General features: G+C 39.5%; 6 non-coding genes across 6 annotated transcripts; all 6 read right to left on the reverse strand.

Moving 5' to 3' along the window:
• Positions 1 to 5,995: 5,995 nt before the first annotated feature.
• Positions 5,996 to 6,067, reverse strand: TRNAQ-UUG (transfer RNA glutamine (anticodon UUG)). The gene has a single exon. It is a non-coding gene; the product is annotated as a tRNA-Gln (tRNA).
• Positions 6,068 to 8,517: 2,450 nt separating this feature from the next.
• Positions 8,518 to 8,599, reverse strand: TRNAS-AGA (transfer RNA serine (anticodon AGA)). Its single transcript has one exon. It is a non-coding gene; the product is annotated as a tRNA-Ser (tRNA).
• A 970-nt stretch (positions 8,600 to 9,569) lies between these two features.
• Positions 9,570 to 9,641, reverse strand: TRNAP-UGG (transfer RNA proline (anticodon UGG)). Its single transcript has one exon. It is a non-coding gene; the product is annotated as a tRNA-Pro (tRNA).
• Positions 9,642 to 11,990: 2,349 nt separating this feature from the next.
• On the reverse strand, positions 11,991 to 12,072 carry TRNAF-AAA (transfer RNA phenylalanine (anticodon AAA)). The gene has a single exon. It is a non-coding gene; the product is annotated as a tRNA-Phe (tRNA).
• Positions 12,073 to 13,037: 965 nt separating this feature from the next.
• TRNAQ-UUG (transfer RNA glutamine (anticodon UUG)) lies at positions 13,038 to 13,109 on the reverse strand. The gene has a single exon. It is a non-coding gene; the product is annotated as a tRNA-Gln (tRNA).
• Positions 13,110 to 14,812: 1,703 nt separating this feature from the next.
• Positions 14,813 to 14,884, reverse strand: TRNAQ-UUG (transfer RNA glutamine (anticodon UUG)). Its single transcript has one exon. It is a non-coding gene; the product is annotated as a tRNA-Gln (tRNA).
• Between the last annotated feature and the right edge of the window lie 3,652 nt (positions 14,885 to 18,536).

Consider the following 18,536-nt stretch of genomic DNA (forward strand, 5'->3'; position numbering starts at 1 on the left):
CCCCTACCGCCCCCCTTTCATAGACAACCCAATAATGTAACTCTTACAACTGGATGGGTGAGGATTGGTCACAGCTTTATTAACTCTTTATACTCATTCCATTAGAAAGGCATTTTATTTCTAAAATAATTCAGCTTGTTGCAGCATGCCCTGGGTCCCCACTCCGGCAAGTTGGACAACAAGTGTAACTCTCCAACATGTCCTTTCTATTTCCAGGCCACGGAGGATCCAGCGTACTCGTATGCAGGACTCTGACCCCCACCCATCACTCTTAACGCTTGTTCCACTCCGTCCTGGAGTCCTGACAGGAATATGTCCAGTCCAATATCTATTAAGTGAACACCGTCGGGCCGTATGAGGCCTGCTTTATCTCCTTCCAGTTGTCGGTGTCGTATCACTACACTGCCTCTGTCTCTTCTAAATTTTGCCATCCGAATATTTATTACCCGCCTTGTCCATTCGATGGCCGTGATGTCTCGCGCACCTTGCCATACCGCTATCGGCACAATCTCTGACCATACTATAGCTAATTTTGTGAAAAATTCTCTGAAGCGCTCAGTGTCTAGTTTCATTATTGCCATTAGTTATGCGCTCTTGTGATGACCTAGGTTGTTTCCCCCGGCCTGTATAACTAAGATGACCGGACCTCTTGCCTCTCTCCCTACCTTGATTACCTCCATTAGTACCTGTGGCCATAGCAGGCCTCTAATACCTCTCCAGTTGAAATATGTGTTATGAAACTCTATTTTCCTCCCGCCTGGGCGGACTTTCGCCCTTTTTTGTGCCAAATATATATACGAGTGGCCTATCACTCACACTTTTGGCTTAGCGTCACCTGTAAAAGAAAGAAACCACGTTGGGATAACAAGTCCGGTCTTATGTATCTCGCCAAACACGTGGATCGCCATCTCCCTATCCTCTGAACTTCCGTTTCTGACAGTCCTGCTCTTGCTGCTTCCGTGGCCGCACCTATGCGGAATGAGTGTGTCCCGTAATCTTTGGGGTGGTTCCCTGCCGATGTTATGCATTTATTAAATATAGCTTGGAACAGGTATCTTGATAATGGCGTTCCATCAATGTGTGATACGACGAAATTACTTTGTGATCTGATGGTTAGATATGTTTTTACTATTGTTACCCGACTCAGTGTACCGTTTGTGGGTTGTAGAAGTACCCAAGTACCCCTGCCCGCTGGAACCGTTTTCGATTGGTGTATGCGTACACGTATTGCATTATTGGCTATGACTACTTCCTGGTGTAATAAGCGTCCACTGGTGGTAATTTTGGATTGAGGGACTAATTCGCTTATACATAGCGCCCCGAAGAAGGCGATCACAAATGCAGTAGACATTAGTGTTGCTTCAAATTGTGAGTGTCATGTTAATGGTGTTAGGGATAAGATGTGAGAAATCAGTTTTAGTGACACGGGATGGGACGTCTACATTCCTGACTTTCTGACCCCTTTTCCACCCTTTTATGGATTGTCTGATGATGAATCTTTGTTACATCTCCCCAATTCAGTAGTTGGAAGTGAAATGCTACTCCGGTCAGACACCGCTGCGCTGACGCCCCTGATATGCCCCTCATCATTAGCTGGTGGAGAAATTCTATTTTGACTTGTGATCTGGCTTGTTCACATTGGTCAACCCGTCTGCCTGCTACTAGTCGTGTCCACTCTTCCCATGCCCTACCGTATGCTTGCCACGTTGACGGGGCAACTGACGCTCTGATTAATGGCATCAACTATTCGCCACTAGATCCCATAGGGAGGGTGGGCAACTGTTGCCCGATGGGTGGGCGTTGTGGAAGAGCTCTGTTAAAATCTGCCAATTGAATTGTTATAAAGCGTTAGCAGCAGCTTTATACCCCTCAGCATAGTGGCTAGCGCGGACCCATACATTGTGTTTTAGGCACAGGAATACTAGCCTGCGTAGTAGGGCCTAGCACTGGGAGAGACGATGATGCCATCTTATTAATGCAGTGCGCTAGGCTGGTGTTTTGTGTTATGAAGCGTATATTTTTGTTAGCCAGGCGCGTGCCCCATATTTCTATTGCTACCACTATTGGGAAAAATTATTTTCAGGGCTAGATGCAGCTAAAAATTATTATTAATTTCAAAGCTGGTGGAGCTTGGTATAGATGGCCTAATACAATGAGTCCCACACACTGCTAGAAGCCCAAATATTTTTTCAGAGGTAGATGCAGATAAAAATTATTTTTAATTTGCAACCTGATGGAGGTCAGTATAGATGGACTAATAGAGAAAGTCCCACACACTGCTAGAAGGCCAAATATTTTTTCAGAGCTAGATGCAGATAAAAATTATATTCAATTTGCAACCTGATGGAGGTCAGTATAGATGGACTAATAGAGAAAGTCCCACACACTGCTAGAAGGCCAAATATTTTTTCAGAGCTAGATGCAGATAAAAATTCAATTCAATTTGTAACCTGATGGAGGTCAGTATAGATGGACTAATAGAACAAGTCCCACACACAGCTAGAAGACCAAATATTTTTTCAGAGGTACTGTAGATGCAGATAAAAATTATTTTTAATTTGCAACCTGATGGAGGTCAGTATAGATGGACTAATACAACAAGTCCCACACACAGCTAGAAGCCCAATATTTTTTCAGAGCTAGATGCAGACAAAAAATTATTTTGAATTTGCAACCTGATGGAGGTCAGTATAGATGGACTATTAGAGAAAGTCCCACACACTGCTAGAAGGCCACATATTTTTTCAGAGGTAGATGCAGAAAAAAATATATTCAGTTTGCAACCTGATGGAGGTCTGTATAGATGGATTAATAGAACAAGTCCCACACACAGCTAGAAGCCCAATATTTTTTCAGAGGTAGATGCAGAAAAAAATATATTCAGTTTGCAACCTGATGGAGGTCAGTATAGATGGACTAATACAACAAGTCCCACACACAGCTAGAAGCCCAATATTTTTCAGAGGTAGATGCAGAAAAAAATATATTCAGTTTGCAACCTGATGGAGGTCTGTATAGATGGATTAATAGAACAAGTCCCACACACAGCTAGAAGCCCAAATATTTTTTCAGAGCTAGATGCAGATAAAAATTATTTTTAATTTGCAACCTGATGGAGGTCAGTATAGATGGACTAATAGAGAAAGTCCCACACACTGCTAGAAAGCCAAATATTTTTTCAGAGCTAGATGCAGATAAAAATTATATTCAATTTGCAACCTGATGGAGGTCAGTATAGATGGACTAATAGAACAAGTCCCACACACAGCTAGAAGCCCAAATATTTTTTCAGAGGTACTGTAGATGCAGATAAAAATTATTTTTAATTTGCAACCTGATGGAGGTCAGTATAGATGGACTAATACAACAAGTCCCACACACAGCTAGAAGCCCAATATTTTTTCAGAGGTAGATGCAGATAAAAATATATTCAGTTTGCAACCTGATGGAGGTCTGTATAGATGGATTAATAGAACAAGTCCCACACACAGCTAGAAGCAAAATATTTTTTCAGAGGTAGATGCAGAAAAAAATATATTCAGTTTGCAACCTGATGGAGGTCAGTATAGATGGATTAATACAACAAGTCCCACACACAGCTAGAATCCCAATATTTTTTCAGAGCTAGATGCAGAAAAAAATTATATTCAATTTGCAACCTGATGGAGGTCAGTATAGATGGACTAATAGAATGATGCTATGCCCAAAAGATTTTACTTCACTAGGTGCAGTAAAAAAATTGGTATTCTATACACAGGTGGTATATCTTGCAACACAGATAGGCTACTCCACTGACTAACACACTCTGCAATAGGCCAAAAAGGATTAGCTTTGCTAGATTCAGCCAAATGCTGTGAAAAAAACTTGCACAGCACTGGCACAGACCTGCCTGGCAAAAACTGATAGGAAATGATGTAACCTAGTCCTGAAAAGGACTGCAATTACAATTTGTCTTTACTCCCACAACCTATCTATTTAAGAGCACAGACCTGCCTGATAAAAGTCATAGGAAATGCTGTAACCTAGTCCTTAAAAGGACTGCAATCACAACTATTCCCTACTTCCAAGCTATCTGTAGATTTGTGCGAAAATTGGCTTGAAATTAACAAGGTATAGCGCACACAGCAACAGCGGTGCCGTCTAACACACAGCTGCAGCAGTGAGAAAATGGTGGCGACGGGGAAAATGGCTTGGTCTTATAGGGCAAGGACATGTGACATACACTGCCAATGACACATGCCCTTGCTTGTGTGAAAAAAAAGCACTTCGCTCCGTGTGTGCGCTGCTGATAGGCTGACAGATTGCACCTCCCCACTGTAAATGCGGGAAAGAGAAAAAAAAAATGGAGATCTTCATTGTTCCTGCAGAGATCCATCCCCTGCCCCTCCCCCCACCCCGCTGTACACTCAAACTGCGTATTAACATTAATTTTCATCATTACTGAGAAAAAATCCAGTTATGATTTTGGTGCACGAACAGTTATCGAACATAACCTCGAACAGCCGAATTTTTCTCAAATTGTTCGTGTTCGCCGAACGGCTCGAACACCGCCCAAAACAGCTCGAATTTGAGATTGGCGAACAGTTCGAGTAGAACAACGCTCATCTCTAGTAGTAAAGGCTTTCATCCGAGACATAATTCAAGTAGAGTTTGTAGAAATCAAAGCCCATGTCCCAGTCCATCAGCCACGATAGTGCTCTGTGGCCGCTGGACAAGAGCAGGAGAAGGTCTTCTTACTTGATGGCACACGCGGTGCTTCTTTTGTTTAGCATCAGGACGAACGTTATGTCGCGCAGGGCAGGCTAATCAAAATAAGATCCGAAGATGCTGTCAGTATGGTTCTGCAATCCCAGTCCAAAGATCACAGACCACTGTCTTGAGAGAAAGACGAGGGAATATGAAAATTGATCTTCAATAATCTGTCAAAAGTTTTGGAACATGGACGTAGTCGACAGAATTTGAACCTGCGCGGGGAGGCCCCAAAGGATTTCTAGCCCATCGCCTTAACCACTCGGCCACGACTACTCAGACATGAAATTCTTGTGAGTTTCACATACCTTTTCTTAAAGCACCATGATCAAGATCAGTGATTATCCCTCTGGAAGACATCTTAGAAAAGCAAAGCAAACTTCTAGGCCTCACTAAAATGTAAAAATCTAATTTAAAGTCATCATCAATTAGAACCTTGTACAGTTCAAGGGGTTTCCCTCTTCATAAGGCAGATTTGAACTGGGTCCACTACAAAAACATCCTGAAAAAAACTCTGAAAATGCTCAAAGGTCTGAACATATTAATTTCCATGTAAAAGAGACTTGCTTTTCATATGATCAGGCTTGTGAGCGCCTTTTAACCGCATCAATTTGCCAAAAACGAAAAGCGGTTAACTGAAATGAGCACATCATTCTTCAGGGGTTTTTCACTTAGAAGAGTTCCAGACTTATAATGCAAGTCAAGGGGAAGGTAAGAAAGACCCCTGGAAGGCTCCTGAGTGACTTTCGGTGAGTTTTGTGAGCCACAAAAAGAAGCCACAAAAACGCACTCAAAAGATGCCCAAAACAATTCTTAGAAAAACGCCACCAAAAATGTTTACAAACCGCATTAGGAAATGCTGAAAAACAAGAGAAAAGATGACTCAGGAAAATAAAATGCTGACGTTTCCTGAAGCCATTTTGGCTTGAAATTCATGTCAGTTTTACCCACCTGGAAAAAGTGTCATGTGATCATTAACACAAGTCTTAGAGAATGGTTGCTTGGTATCACATAAATAGTATGAGTTTTGTTTCGTGACATCAATTTTAATTTCGCTAATCCTATATAATAGATAAATTTGGCCATAGGATTCAAAATGATCATTTTATGGATCCTTGTAATATTCAATTTTTTTTTAGTTTTTGGTATGTGGATTTTAACTTTGTCTTTGTATGTTAAACCTTGGGCATAGGAGGACACAGTGTGAGCGGAAAAAGAGAAACCTGCATTTCATAAAGGATTACCCAGGTTCCACTGAGATTTGAACTCAGATCACTGGATTCAAAGTCCAGATTGCTAACCATTACACCATGGAACCAGAAGGACAATGTACCTAGCTGGATCTTCTTGTGAAGAAAAAGGTGAAACGAGTATGTTAAATCATGAATGGATGTGAAAACAGGCTCTAATGCTGCAGTGCAAATCTACTATTAATACAAAATGGTAATTAATATCTACTATCCGTTTAATTCACAAGTGAGTGTAGAATTCCACGATATCACAACAAGGATAGTTTTAAATGTTGATAAAAACTGGCAAATAGAGTGTTGCTTCTATTACTGGGAAAAAGGGTGAGAAAAAATAAATTGCAAAACTTATACTGTTAGAAAGCTGTTCATCCAGAAGTTGCTAAAGATTATTCATTGTGTAGTAAAAGCTTTCATCCGAGACATAATTCAAGAAGAGTTTGTAGAAATCAAAGCCCATGTCCCAGTCAATCAGCCACTATAGTGCTCTGTGGCCGCTGGACAAGAGCGGGAGAAGGTCTTCTTACTTGATGGCACCCGTGGAACTTCTTTTTTTTAGCATCGGGACGCACGTTATGTCGCGCAGGGCAGGCTAATTAAAAGAAGATCCGAAGATGCTGTCAGTATGGTTCTGCAAACCCAGTCCAAAGATCACAGACCACTGTCTTGGGAGATAGACGAGGGAACATGAAAATTAGTCTTCAATAATTGGTCAAAAGTTTTTGGAACATGGACGTAGCCAGCAGGATTTGAACCTAAGCAGGGAGACTCCAAAGGATTTCTAGTCCATTGCCATTACCACTTGTCCACGAATACTCAGACCTGAAGTACTTGTGAGTTTCACACACCTTTTCTTAAAGCACCATGATCAAGATCAGTGATTATCCCTCTGGAAGACATCTTAGAAAAGCAAAGCAAAATTCTAGGCCTCACTAAAATGTAAAAATCTGATTTGAACTCATCAGCAGTTAGAAACTTGTACAGTTCATGGCTTTGCCCTCTTCATAAGGCGGATTTGAACTGGGTCCACTATAAAAACATCCTGAAAAATAACTCTAAAAATGCTCAAAGGTCTGAACATATTAATTTCCATGTAAAAAAGACTTGCTTTTCATATGATCAGGCTTTTGAGCGCCTTTTAACCGCATCAAGTTGACAAAAAGGCCAAGCGGTTAACTGAAATGAGCAAATCATTCTTCAGGTGATTTTCACTTAGAAGAGTTCCAGACTTATAATGCAAGTCAAGGGGAAGGTAAGAAAGACCCCTGGATGGCTCCTGAGTGACTTTTGGTGAGTTTTGTGAGCCACAAAAAGAAGCCACAAAAACGCACTCAAAAGATGCCCAAAACAATTCTTAGAAAAACGCAACAAAAAATGTTTACAAACCGCATTAGGAAATATTGAAAAACAAGAGAAAAGATGACTCAGGAAAATAAAATGCTGATGTTTCCTGAAGCCATTTTGGCTTGAAATCATGTCAGTTTTACCCACCTGGAAAAAGTGTCATGTGATCATTAACACAAGTCATAGGGAATGGTTGCTTGGTGTCACATAATTAGTATGAGTTTTGTTTCCTGACGTCAATTTTAATTTCGCTAATCCTATATAATGGATAAATTTGACCATAGGATTCAAAGTGATCATTTTATGGATCCTTGTAATATTCAAGTTTTTTTTGGCTTTTTGTATGCGGATTTTAACTTTGTCTTTAAATGGTAAACCTTGGGCATAGGAGGACACAGTGTGAGCGGAAAAAGTGAAACCTGCATTTCATAAAGAATTACCCAGCTCCACTGAAATTTGAACTCAGATCACTGGATTCTAAATTCAGAGCGCTAACCATTACACCATGGAACCAAAGGGACAATGTACCTAGCTGGATCTTCTTGTGAAGAAAAGGTTGAAACGAGCATGTTAAATCATGAATGGTGGTGAAAACAGGCTCTAATGCTGCAGTGCAAATCTACTATTAATACAAAATGGTAAATTAATATATACTATCCTTTTATTTCACAAGTGTGCATAGAATTCCATGAGATCACAACAAGGAGAGTTTTAAATGTTGATAAAACCGGACAAATAGAGTGTTGCATCTAATACTTGGAAAAAGGGTGAGAAAAAATAAATTGCAAAACTTATACTGTTGGAAAGCTGTTCATCCAGAAGTTGGTAAAGATTATTCATTGTGTAGTAAAATCTTTCATCCGAGACTTAATTCAAGTAGAGTTTGTAGAAATCAAAGCCCATGTCCCAGTCCATCAGCCACGATAGTGCTCTGTGGCCGCTGGACAAGAGAGAGAGAAGATTTCGTACTTGATGGCACCCACGGTGCTACTTTTGTTTAGCATCAGGGACGCACGTTATGTCGCGCAGGGTAGGCTAATAAAGAGAAGATCCGAAGATGCTGTCAGTATGGTTCTACAAACCCAGTCCAAAGATCACAGACCACTGTCTTGGGAGATAAACGAGGGAATATGAAAATTGATCTTCAATAATCTGTCTAAAGTTTTGGGAACATGGGTGTAGCCAACAGGATTTGAACCTGCGCAGGGAGACCCCAATGGATTTCTAGTCCATCGCCTTAACCACTCGGCCACGACTACTCAGACATGAAATCCTAGCGAGTTTCACACACCTTTTCTTAAAGCACCATGTTCAAGATCAGTGATTATCCCGCTGGAAGACATCTTAGAAAAGCAAAGCAAAATTCTAGGCCTCACTAACATGTAAAAATCTGATTTAAAGTCATCATCAATTAGAACCTTGTACAGTTCATGGCTTTTCCCTCTTCATAAGGCGGATTTGAACTGGGTCCACTACAAAAACATCCTGAAAAAAAATCTTAAAATTCTCAAAAGTCTGAACATATTTATTTCCATGTAAAAAAGTCCTGCTTTTCATATGATCAGCCTTTTGAGCACCCTTTAACCGCATCAAGGTGCCAAAAACGCCAAGCGGTTAACTGAAATGAGCACATCATTCTTCAGGTGTTTTTCACTTAGAAGAGTTCCATACCTATAATGTAAGTCAAGGGGAAGGTAAGAAAGACCCCTGGAAGGCTCCTGAGTGACTTTTGGTGAGTTTTGTGAGCCACAAAAAGAAGCCACAAAAACGCACTCAAAAGATGCCCAAAACAATTCTTAGAAAAACGCCACCAAAAATGTTTACAAACCGCATTAGGAAATGCTGAAAAACAAGAGAAAAGATGACTCAGGAAAATAAAATGCTGATGTTTCCTGAAGCCATTTTGGCTTGAAATCCATGTCAGTTTTACCCACCTGAAAAAAGTGTCATGTGATCATTAACACAAGTCATAGAGAATGGTTGCTTGTTGTCACATAAATAGTATGAGCTTTGTTTCCTGACGTCAATTTTAATTTCGCCAATCCTATATAATAGATAAATTTGGCCATAGGATTCAAAGTGATAATTTTATGGATCCTTGTAATATTCAATGTTTTTTTGGCTTTTGGTATGTGGATTTTAACTTTGTCTTTATATGTAAAACCTTGGGCATAGGAGGACACAGTGTGAGAAGAAAAAGTGAAACTGGCATTTCATAAAGAATAAACCAGGTTCCACTGAGATTTGAACTCAGATTGCTGGATTCCAAGTCCAGAGTGCTAACAGTTACACCATGGAACCATAGGGACAATGTACCTAGCTGGATCTACTTGTGAAGAAAAGGGTGAAACGAGCATGTTAAATCATGAATGGATGTGAAAACAGGCTCTAATGCTGCAGTGCAAATCTACTATTAATACAAAATGGTAAATTAATATCTACTATCCTTTTATTTCACAAGTGTGCATAGAATTCCACAATATCACAACAAGGATAGATTTAAATGTTGATAAAAACTGGCAAATAGAGTGTTGCTTCTATTACTTGGAAAAAGGGTGAGAAAAAATAAATTGCAAAACTTATACTGTTAGAAAGCTGTTCATCCAGAAGTTGCTAAAGATTATTCATTGTGTAGTAGAAGCTTTCATCCGAGACATAATTCAAGAAGAGTTTGTAGAAATCAAAGCCCATGTCCCAGTCCATCAGCCACGAGAGTGCTCTGTGGCCGCTGGATAAGAGTGGGAGAAGGTCTTCTTACTTGATAGCACCCGTGGTGCTTCTTTTGTTTAGCATCGGGACGAACGTTATGTCGCGCAGGGCAGGCTGATTAAAAGAAGATCCGAAGATGCTGTCAGTATGGTTCTGCAAACCCAGTCCAAAGATCACAGACCACTGTCTTGGGAGATAGACGAGGGAATATGCAAATTAATCTTCAATAATCGGTCAAAAGTTTTGGGAACATGGATGTAGCCAGCAGGATTTGAATCTAAGCAAGGAGACCTGAAGTCCTTGTGAGTTTCACACACCTTTTCTTAAAGCACCATGATCAAGATCAGTGATTATCTCTCTGGAAGACATCTTAGAAAAGCAAAGCAAAATTCTAGGCCTCACTAAAATGTAAAAATCTGATTTGAACTCATCATCAGTTAGAATCTTGTACAGTTCATGGCTTTGCCCTCTTCATAAGGCGGATTTGAACTGGGTCCACTACAAAAACATCCTGAAAAATAACTCTAAAAATGCTCAAAGGTCTGAACATATTAATTTCCATGTAAAAAAGACTTGCTTTTCATATGATCAGGCTTTTGAGCGCCTTTTAACCGCATCAAGTTGACTAAAAGGCCAAGTGGTTAACTGAAATGAGCACATCATTCTTCAGGTGTTTTTCACTTAGAAGAGTTCCAGACTTATAATGCAAGTCAAGGGGAAGATAAGAAAGACAGCTGGAAGGCTCCTGAGTGACTTTTGGAGAGTTTTGTGAGCCACAAAAAGAAGCCACAAAAACGCACTCAAAAGATGCCCAAAACAATTCTTAGAAAAACGCCACCAAAAATGTTTACAAACCGCATTAGGAAATGCTGATAAACAAGAGAAAAGATGACTCAGGAAAATAAAATGCTGATGTTTCCTGAAGTCATTTTGGCTTGAAATCCTTGTCATTTTTACCCACCTGGAAAAAGTGTCATGTGATCATTAACACAAGTCATAGAGAATGGTTGCTTGGTGTCACATAAATAGTATGAGTTTTGTTTCGTGACGTCAATTTTAATTTCACTAATCCTATATAATAGATAAATTTGGCCATAGGATTCAAACTGATCATTTTATGGATCCTTGTAATATTCAATTTTCTTTTAGCTTTTGGTATGATGATTTTAACTTTGTCTTTATATGTTAAACCTTGGGCATAGGAGGACACAGTGTGAGCGGAAAAAGTGAAACCTGCGTTTCATAAAGGATTAGCCAGGTTCCACTGTGATTTGAACTCAGATCACTAGATTCAAAGTAGCGGGATCTTCTTGTGAAAAAAAGGTTGAAACGAGCATGTTAAATCATGAATGGATGTGAAAACAGGCTCTAATGCTGCAGTGCAAATCTACTATTAATACAAAATGGTAATTAATATATACTATCCGTTTATTTCACAAGTGTGTGTAGAATTCCACGATATCACAACAAGGATAGTTTTAACTGTTGATAAAAACTGGCAAATAGTGTTCCTTCTATTACTTGGAAAAAGGGTGAGAAAAAATAAATTGCAAAACTTATACTGTTAGAAAGCTGTTCATCCAGAAGTTGCTAAAGATTATTCATTGTGTAGTAAAAGCTTTCATCCGACACATAATTCAAGTAGAGTTTGTAGAAATCAAAGCCCATGTCCCGGTCCATCAGTCACGATAGTGCTCTGTGGCCGCGGGACAAGAGCGGGAAAAGGTCTTCTTACTTGATGGCACCCGCGGTGCTTCTTTTCTTTAGCATCGGGACGCACGTTATGTCGTGCAGGGCAGGCTAATCAAAAGAAGATCCGAAGATGCTGTCAGTATGGTTCTACAAACCCAGTCCAAAGATCACAGACCACTGTCTTGGGAGATAGACGAGGGAAAATGAAAATTGATCTTCAATAATCTCTCAAAAGGTTTGGAACATGGACGTAGTCGACAAGATTTGAACCTGGGCGGGGAAACCCCAATGGATTTTTAGCCCATCGCCTTAACCACTCAGCCACGACTACTCAGACATGAAGTTCTTGTGAGTTTCACATACCTTTTCTTAAAGCACCATGATCAAGATCAGTGATTATCCCTCTGGAAGACATCTTAGAAAAGCAAAGCAAAATTCTAGGCCTCACTATAATGTAAAAATCTGATTTGAACTCATCATCAATTAGAACCTTTTACAGTTCATGGCTTTTCCCTCTTCATAAGGCGGATTTGAACTGGGTCCACTACAAAAACATCCTGAAAAATAACTCTAAAAATGCTCAAAGGTCTGAACATATTAATTTCCATGTAAAAAAGACTTGCTTTTCATATGATCAGGCTTTTGAGCGCCTTTTAACCGCATCAAGTTGACAAAAAGGCCAAGTGGTTAACTGAAATGAGCACATCATTCTTCAGGTGTTTTTCACTTAGAAGAGTTCCAGACTTATAATGCAAGTCAAGGGGAAGATAAGAAAGACAGCTGGAAGGCTCCTGAGTGACTTTTGGTGAGTTTTGTGAGCCACAAAAAGAAGCCACAAAAACGCACTCAAAAGATGCCCAAAACAATTCTTAGAAAAACGCCACCAAAAATGTTTACAAACCGCATTAGGAAATGCTGAAAAACAAGAGAAAAGATGACTCAGGAAAATAAAGTGCGGATGTTTCCTGAAGCCATTTTGAATTGAAATCCATGTCAGTTTTACCCACCTGGAAAAAGTGTCATGTGATCATTAACACAAGTCATAGAGAATGGTTGCTTGGTGTCACATAAATAGTATGAGTTTTGTTTCCTGACGTCAATTTCAACTTTCGCTAATCCTATATAACTTTGGCCCTAGGATTCAAAGTGATCATTTTATGGATCCTAGTAGTATTCAAGTGTTTTTTGGCTTTTGGTATGCGGATTTTAAATTTGTCTTTATATGTTAAACCTTGGGCATAAGAGGACACAGAGTGAACGGAAAAAGTTAAACCTGTGTTTCATGAAAAATTACCCTGGTTCCGCAGAGGTTTGAACTCAGTTCACTGGATTCAAAGTCCAGAGTGCTAACCATTACACCATGGAACCAGAGGGTCATTGCATCTTGCTGGATCTTCTTGTGAAGAAAAGGGTGAAACGAGCATGTTAAATCATGAATGGTGGTGAAAACAGGCTCTAATGCTGCAGTGCAAATCTACTATTAATACAAAATGGTAAATTAATATCTACTATCCTTTTATTTCACAAGTGTGCATAGAACTCCACGAGATCACAACAAGGAGAGTTTTAAATGTTGATAAAAACTGGCAAATAGAGTGTTGCATCTATTACTTGGAAAAAGGGTGAGAAAAAATAAATTACAAAACTTATACTGTTAGAAAGCTGTTCATCCAGAAGTTGCTAAAGATTATTCATTGTGTAGTAAAAGCTTTCATCCGAGACATAATTCAAGTAGTGTTTGTAGAAATCAAAGCCCATGTCCCAGTACATCAGCCACGATAGTGCTCTGTGGCTGCTGGACAAGAGCGTGAGTAGGTCTTCTTACTTGATGGCACCCGCGGTGCTTCTTTTGTTTAGCATTGGGACGCATGTTATGTCGCTCAGGGCAGGCTAATCAAAAGAAGATCCGAAGATGCTGTCAGTATGGTTCTACGAACCCAGTCCAAAGATCACAGACCACTGTCTTGGTAGATAGACGAGGGAATATGAAAATTGATCTTCAATAATCGGTCAAAAGTTTTGGGAACATAGACATAGCGGGCAGTATTTGAACCTACGCGGAGGACCCCAAAGGATTTCTAGGCCATCGCCTTAACCACTCGCCAACGACTACCCAGACATGAAATACTTGTGAGTTTTACACACCTTTTCTTAAAGCAACATGATCAAGATCAATGATTATCCCTCTGGAGGAAATCTTAGAAAAGCAAAGCTAAATTCTAGACCTCACTGAAATGAAAAAACCTGATTTAAAGTCATCATCAATTGGAACCTTGTACAGTTCATGGCTTTTCCCTCTTCATAAGGCGGATTTGAACTGGGTCCACTACAAAAACATCCTGAAAAAATCTCTGAAAATGCTCAAAGGTCTGAACATATTAATTTCCATGTAAAAGAGACTTGCTTTTCATATGATCAGGCTTGTGAGCGCCTTTTAACCGCATCAAGTTGCCAAAAACGCCAAGCGGTTAACTGAAATGAGCACATCATTCTTCAGGTGTTTTTCACTTAGAAGAGTTCCAGACTTATAATGCAAGTCAAGGGGAAGGTAAGAAAGACCCCTGGAAGGCTCCTGAGTGACTTTTGGTGAGTTTTGTGAGCCACAAAAAGAAGCCACAAAAACGCACTCAAAAGATGCCCAAAACAATTCTTAGAAAAATGCCACCAAAAATGTTTACAAACCGCATTAGGAAATACTGAAAAACAAGAGAAAAGTTGACTCAGGAAAATAAAATGCTGATGTTTCCTGAAGCCATTTTGGCTTGAAATCCATGTCAGTTTTACCCACCTGGAAAAAGTGTCATGTGATCATTAACACAAGTCATAGAGAATGGTTGCTTGGTGTCACATAAATAGTATGAGTTTTGTTTCCTGATCTCAATTTCAACTTTCGCTAATCCTATATAATAGATAACTTGGGCAATAGGATTCAAAGTGATCATTTTATGGATCCTTGTAATATTCAAGTTTTTATGGCTTTTGGTGTGTGGATTTTAACTTTGTCTTTATATGTTAAACCTTTGGCAGTGTGAGCTGCAAAAGTGAAACCTGCGTTTCATGAAGAATTACCCAGGTTCCATTGAGATTTGAACTCAGATCACTGGATTCAAAGTCCAGAGTGCAAACCATTACACCATGGAACCACAGAGACAATGTACTCAGCTGGATCTTTTTGTGAAGAAAAGGCTAAAACGAGCATGTTAAATCATGCATGGTTGTGAAAACAGGCTCTAATGCTGCAGTGCAAATCTACTATTAATACAAAATGGTAAAATAATATCTACTATCCTTTTATTTCACAAGTGTGCGTAGAATTCCACAATATCATAACAAGGAGAGTTTTAAATGTTGATAAAAACTGGCAAATAGAGTGTTGTATCTATTACTTGGAAATAGGGTGAGAAAAAATAAATTGCAAAACTTATACTGTTAGAAAGCTGTTCATCCAGAAGTTGCTAAACATTATTCATTGTGTAGTAAAAGCTTTCATCCGAGACATAATTCAAGAAGAGTTTGTAGAAATCAAAGCCCATGTCCCAGTCCATCAGCCACGATAGTGCTCTGTGGCCGCTGGACAAGAGCGGGTCAAGATCTTCTTACTTGATGGCACCCGCGGTGCTTCTTTTCTTTAGCATCGTGACCCATGTTATGTCGCTCAGGGCAGGCTAATCAAAAGAAGATGCGAAGATGCTTTCAGTCTGGTTCTACAAACCCAGTAGAAAGATCACAGACCACTGTCTTGGGAGATAGACGAGGGAATATGAAAATTGAACTTCAATATTCGGTCAAAAATTTAGGGAACATGCATGTAGCCGGCAGGATTTGAACCTAGGCGGGGAGACCCTAAAGGATTTCAAGCCCATCACCTTAACCACTCGGCCACGACTACTCAGACTTGAAATCTTTGTGAGTTTCACATACCTTTTCTTAAAGTACCATGATCAAAATCAGTGATTATCCCTATGGAAGACATCTTAGAAAAGCAAAGCAAACTTCTTGGCCTCACTAAAATGTAAAAATCTAATTTATATTCATCATCAATTAGAACCTTGTACAGTTCATGGCGTTTCCCTCTTCATAAGGCGGATTTGAACTGGGTCCACTACAAAAACGTTCTGAAAATGCTCAAAGGTCTGAACATATTAATTTCCATGTAAAAGAGACTTGCTTTTCCTATGATCAGACTTTTGAGCGCCTTTTAACCGCATCAAGTTGCCAAAAATGCCAAGCGGTTAACTGAAATGAGCACATCATTCTTCAGGTGTTTTTCACTTAGAAGAGTTCCAGACTTATAAGGCAAGTCAAGGAGAAGGTAAGAAAGACCCCTGGAAGGCTCCTGAGTGACTTTTGGTGAGTTTTGTGAGCCACAAAAAGAAGCCACAAAAATGCACTCAAAAGATGCCCAAAACAATTCTTAGAAAAACGTCACCAAAAATGTTTACAAACCGCATTAGGAAATGCTGAAAAACAAGAGAAAAGATGACTCAGGAAAATAAAATGCTGATGTTTCCTGAAGCCATTTTGGCTTGAAATCCATGTCAGTTTTACCCATCTGGAAAAAGCGTCATGTGATCATTAACACAAGTTATAGAGAATGGTTGCTTGGTGTCACATAAATAGTATGAGTTTTGTTTCCTGATGTCAATTTCAACTTTCGCTAATCCTATATAATAGATAACTTTGGCCATAGGATTCAAAGTGATAATTTTATGGATCCTTGCAATATTCAAGTTTTTTTTTGGCTTTTCGTATGTGGATTTTAACTTCGTCTTTATATGTTAAACTTTGGGCATAGGAGGACACAGTGTGAGCGGAAAAAGTGAAACCTGTTTTTCATGAAGAATTACCCAGCTCCACTGAGGTTTGAACTCAAATCACTTGATTCAAAGTCCAGAGTACTAACAATTACACCATGGAACCAGAGAAACAATGGACCTAGCTGGATATTCTTGTGAAGAAAATGGTGAAACGAGCATGTTAAATCATGAATGGTTGTGAAAACAGGCTCTAAAGCTGCAGTGCAAATCTACTATTAATACAAAATGGTAAATTAATATCTACTATCCTTTTATTTCACAAGTGTGCGTAGAATTCCACGCTATCACTACAAGGAGAGTTTTAAATGTTGATAAAAACTGGCAAATAGAGTGTTGCATCTATTACTTGGAAAAAGGGTGAGAAAAAATAAATTGCAAATTTTATACTGTTAGAAAGCTGTTCATCCAGAAGTTGCTAAAGATTAATCATTGTGTCGTAAATAGAGATGAGCGTTGTTCGGCTCAAACTGTTCGCCAATCACAAATTCGCGCTGTTTTGGGCGGTGTTCGAGCCGTTCGGCGAACACGAACGATTTGAAAAAAATTTGGCTGTTCGAGGTTATGTTCGATAAATGTTCGTGCACCAAAATCTGGATTTTTTCTCAGTAATGATGAAAATTAATGTTAATACGCAGTTTGAGTGTACAGCGGGGCAGGGGATGGATCTCTGCAGGAATAATGAAGATCTCCATTTTTTTTTCTCTTTCCCGCATTTACAGTGGGGAGGTGCAATCTGTCAGCCTATCAGCAGCGCACACACGGAGAGAAGTGCTTTTTTTCACACAAGCAAGGGTATTTGTCATTGGCATTGTATGTCACATGTCCTTGCCCTATAAGACCCAGCCATTTTCCCCGTCGCCACCATTTTCTCACTGCTGCAGCTGCGTGTTAGACTGCACCGCTGTTGCTGTGTGCGCTATACCTTGTTAATTTCAAGCCAATTTTCGCACAAGTCTACAGATAGCTTTGGAGTAGGGAATAGTTGTGATTGCAGTCCTTTTAAGGACTAGGTTACAGCATTTCCTACGACTTTTATCAGGCAGGTCTGTGCTCTTAAATAGATAGGTTGGGAGTAAAGACTAATTGTAATTGCAGTCCTTTTCAGGACTAAGTTACATCAGTTCCTATGAGTTTTGCCAGGCAGGTCTGTGCCAGTGCTGTGCAAGTTTTTTTCACAGCATTTGGCTAAATCTAGCAAAGCTAATCCTTTTTGGCCTATTGCAGAGTGTGTTAGTCAGTGGAGTAGCCTATCTGTGTTGCAAGCTACACAACCTGTGTATAGAATACCAATTTTTTTACTGCACCTAGTGAAGTAAAACCTTTTGGGCATAGCATAATTCTATTAGTCCATCTATACTGACCTCCATCAGGTTGCAAATTGAATATAATTTTTTTCTGCATCTAGCTCTGAAAAAATATTTGGGCTTCTAGCAGTGTGTGGGACTTGGTCTATTAGTCCATCTCTACTGACCTCCACCAGGTTGCAAATTGAATATAATTTTTTTCTGCATCTAGCTCTGAAAAAATATTTGGGCTTCTAGCAGTGTGTGGGACTTGGTCTATTAGTCCATCTATACTGACCTCCATCAGGTTGCAAATTAAAAATATTTTTTTTCTGCATCTAGCTATGAAAAAATATTTGGGCTTCTAGTAGTGTGTGGGACTTGTTCTATTAGTCCATCTATACTGATCTCCATCAGGTTGCAAATTGTAAATAATTTTTTTCTGCGTCTAGCTCTTAAAAACTATTTGGGCTTCTAGCAGTGTGTGGGACTAGGTCTATTAGTCCATCTATACTGACCTCCATCAGGTTGCAAATTAAAAATATTTTTTTTCTGCATCTAGCTCTGAAAAAATATTTGGGCTTCTTGAAGTGTGTGGGACTTGGTCTATTAGTCCATCTATGCTGACCTCCATCAGGTTGCAAATAGAATATTATTTTTTTCTGCATCTAGCTCTGAAAAAATATTTCGGCTTC

Source organism: Phyllobates terribilis, unplaced genomic scaffold, assembly GCF_046119375.1.
Source record: "Phyllobates terribilis strain yellow unplaced genomic scaffold, ASM4611937v1 Scaffold_13__5_contigs__length_258822181, whole genome shotgun sequence".
Taxonomy (NCBI): Eukaryota; Metazoa; Chordata; class Amphibia; order Anura; family Dendrobatidae; genus Phyllobates; species Phyllobates terribilis.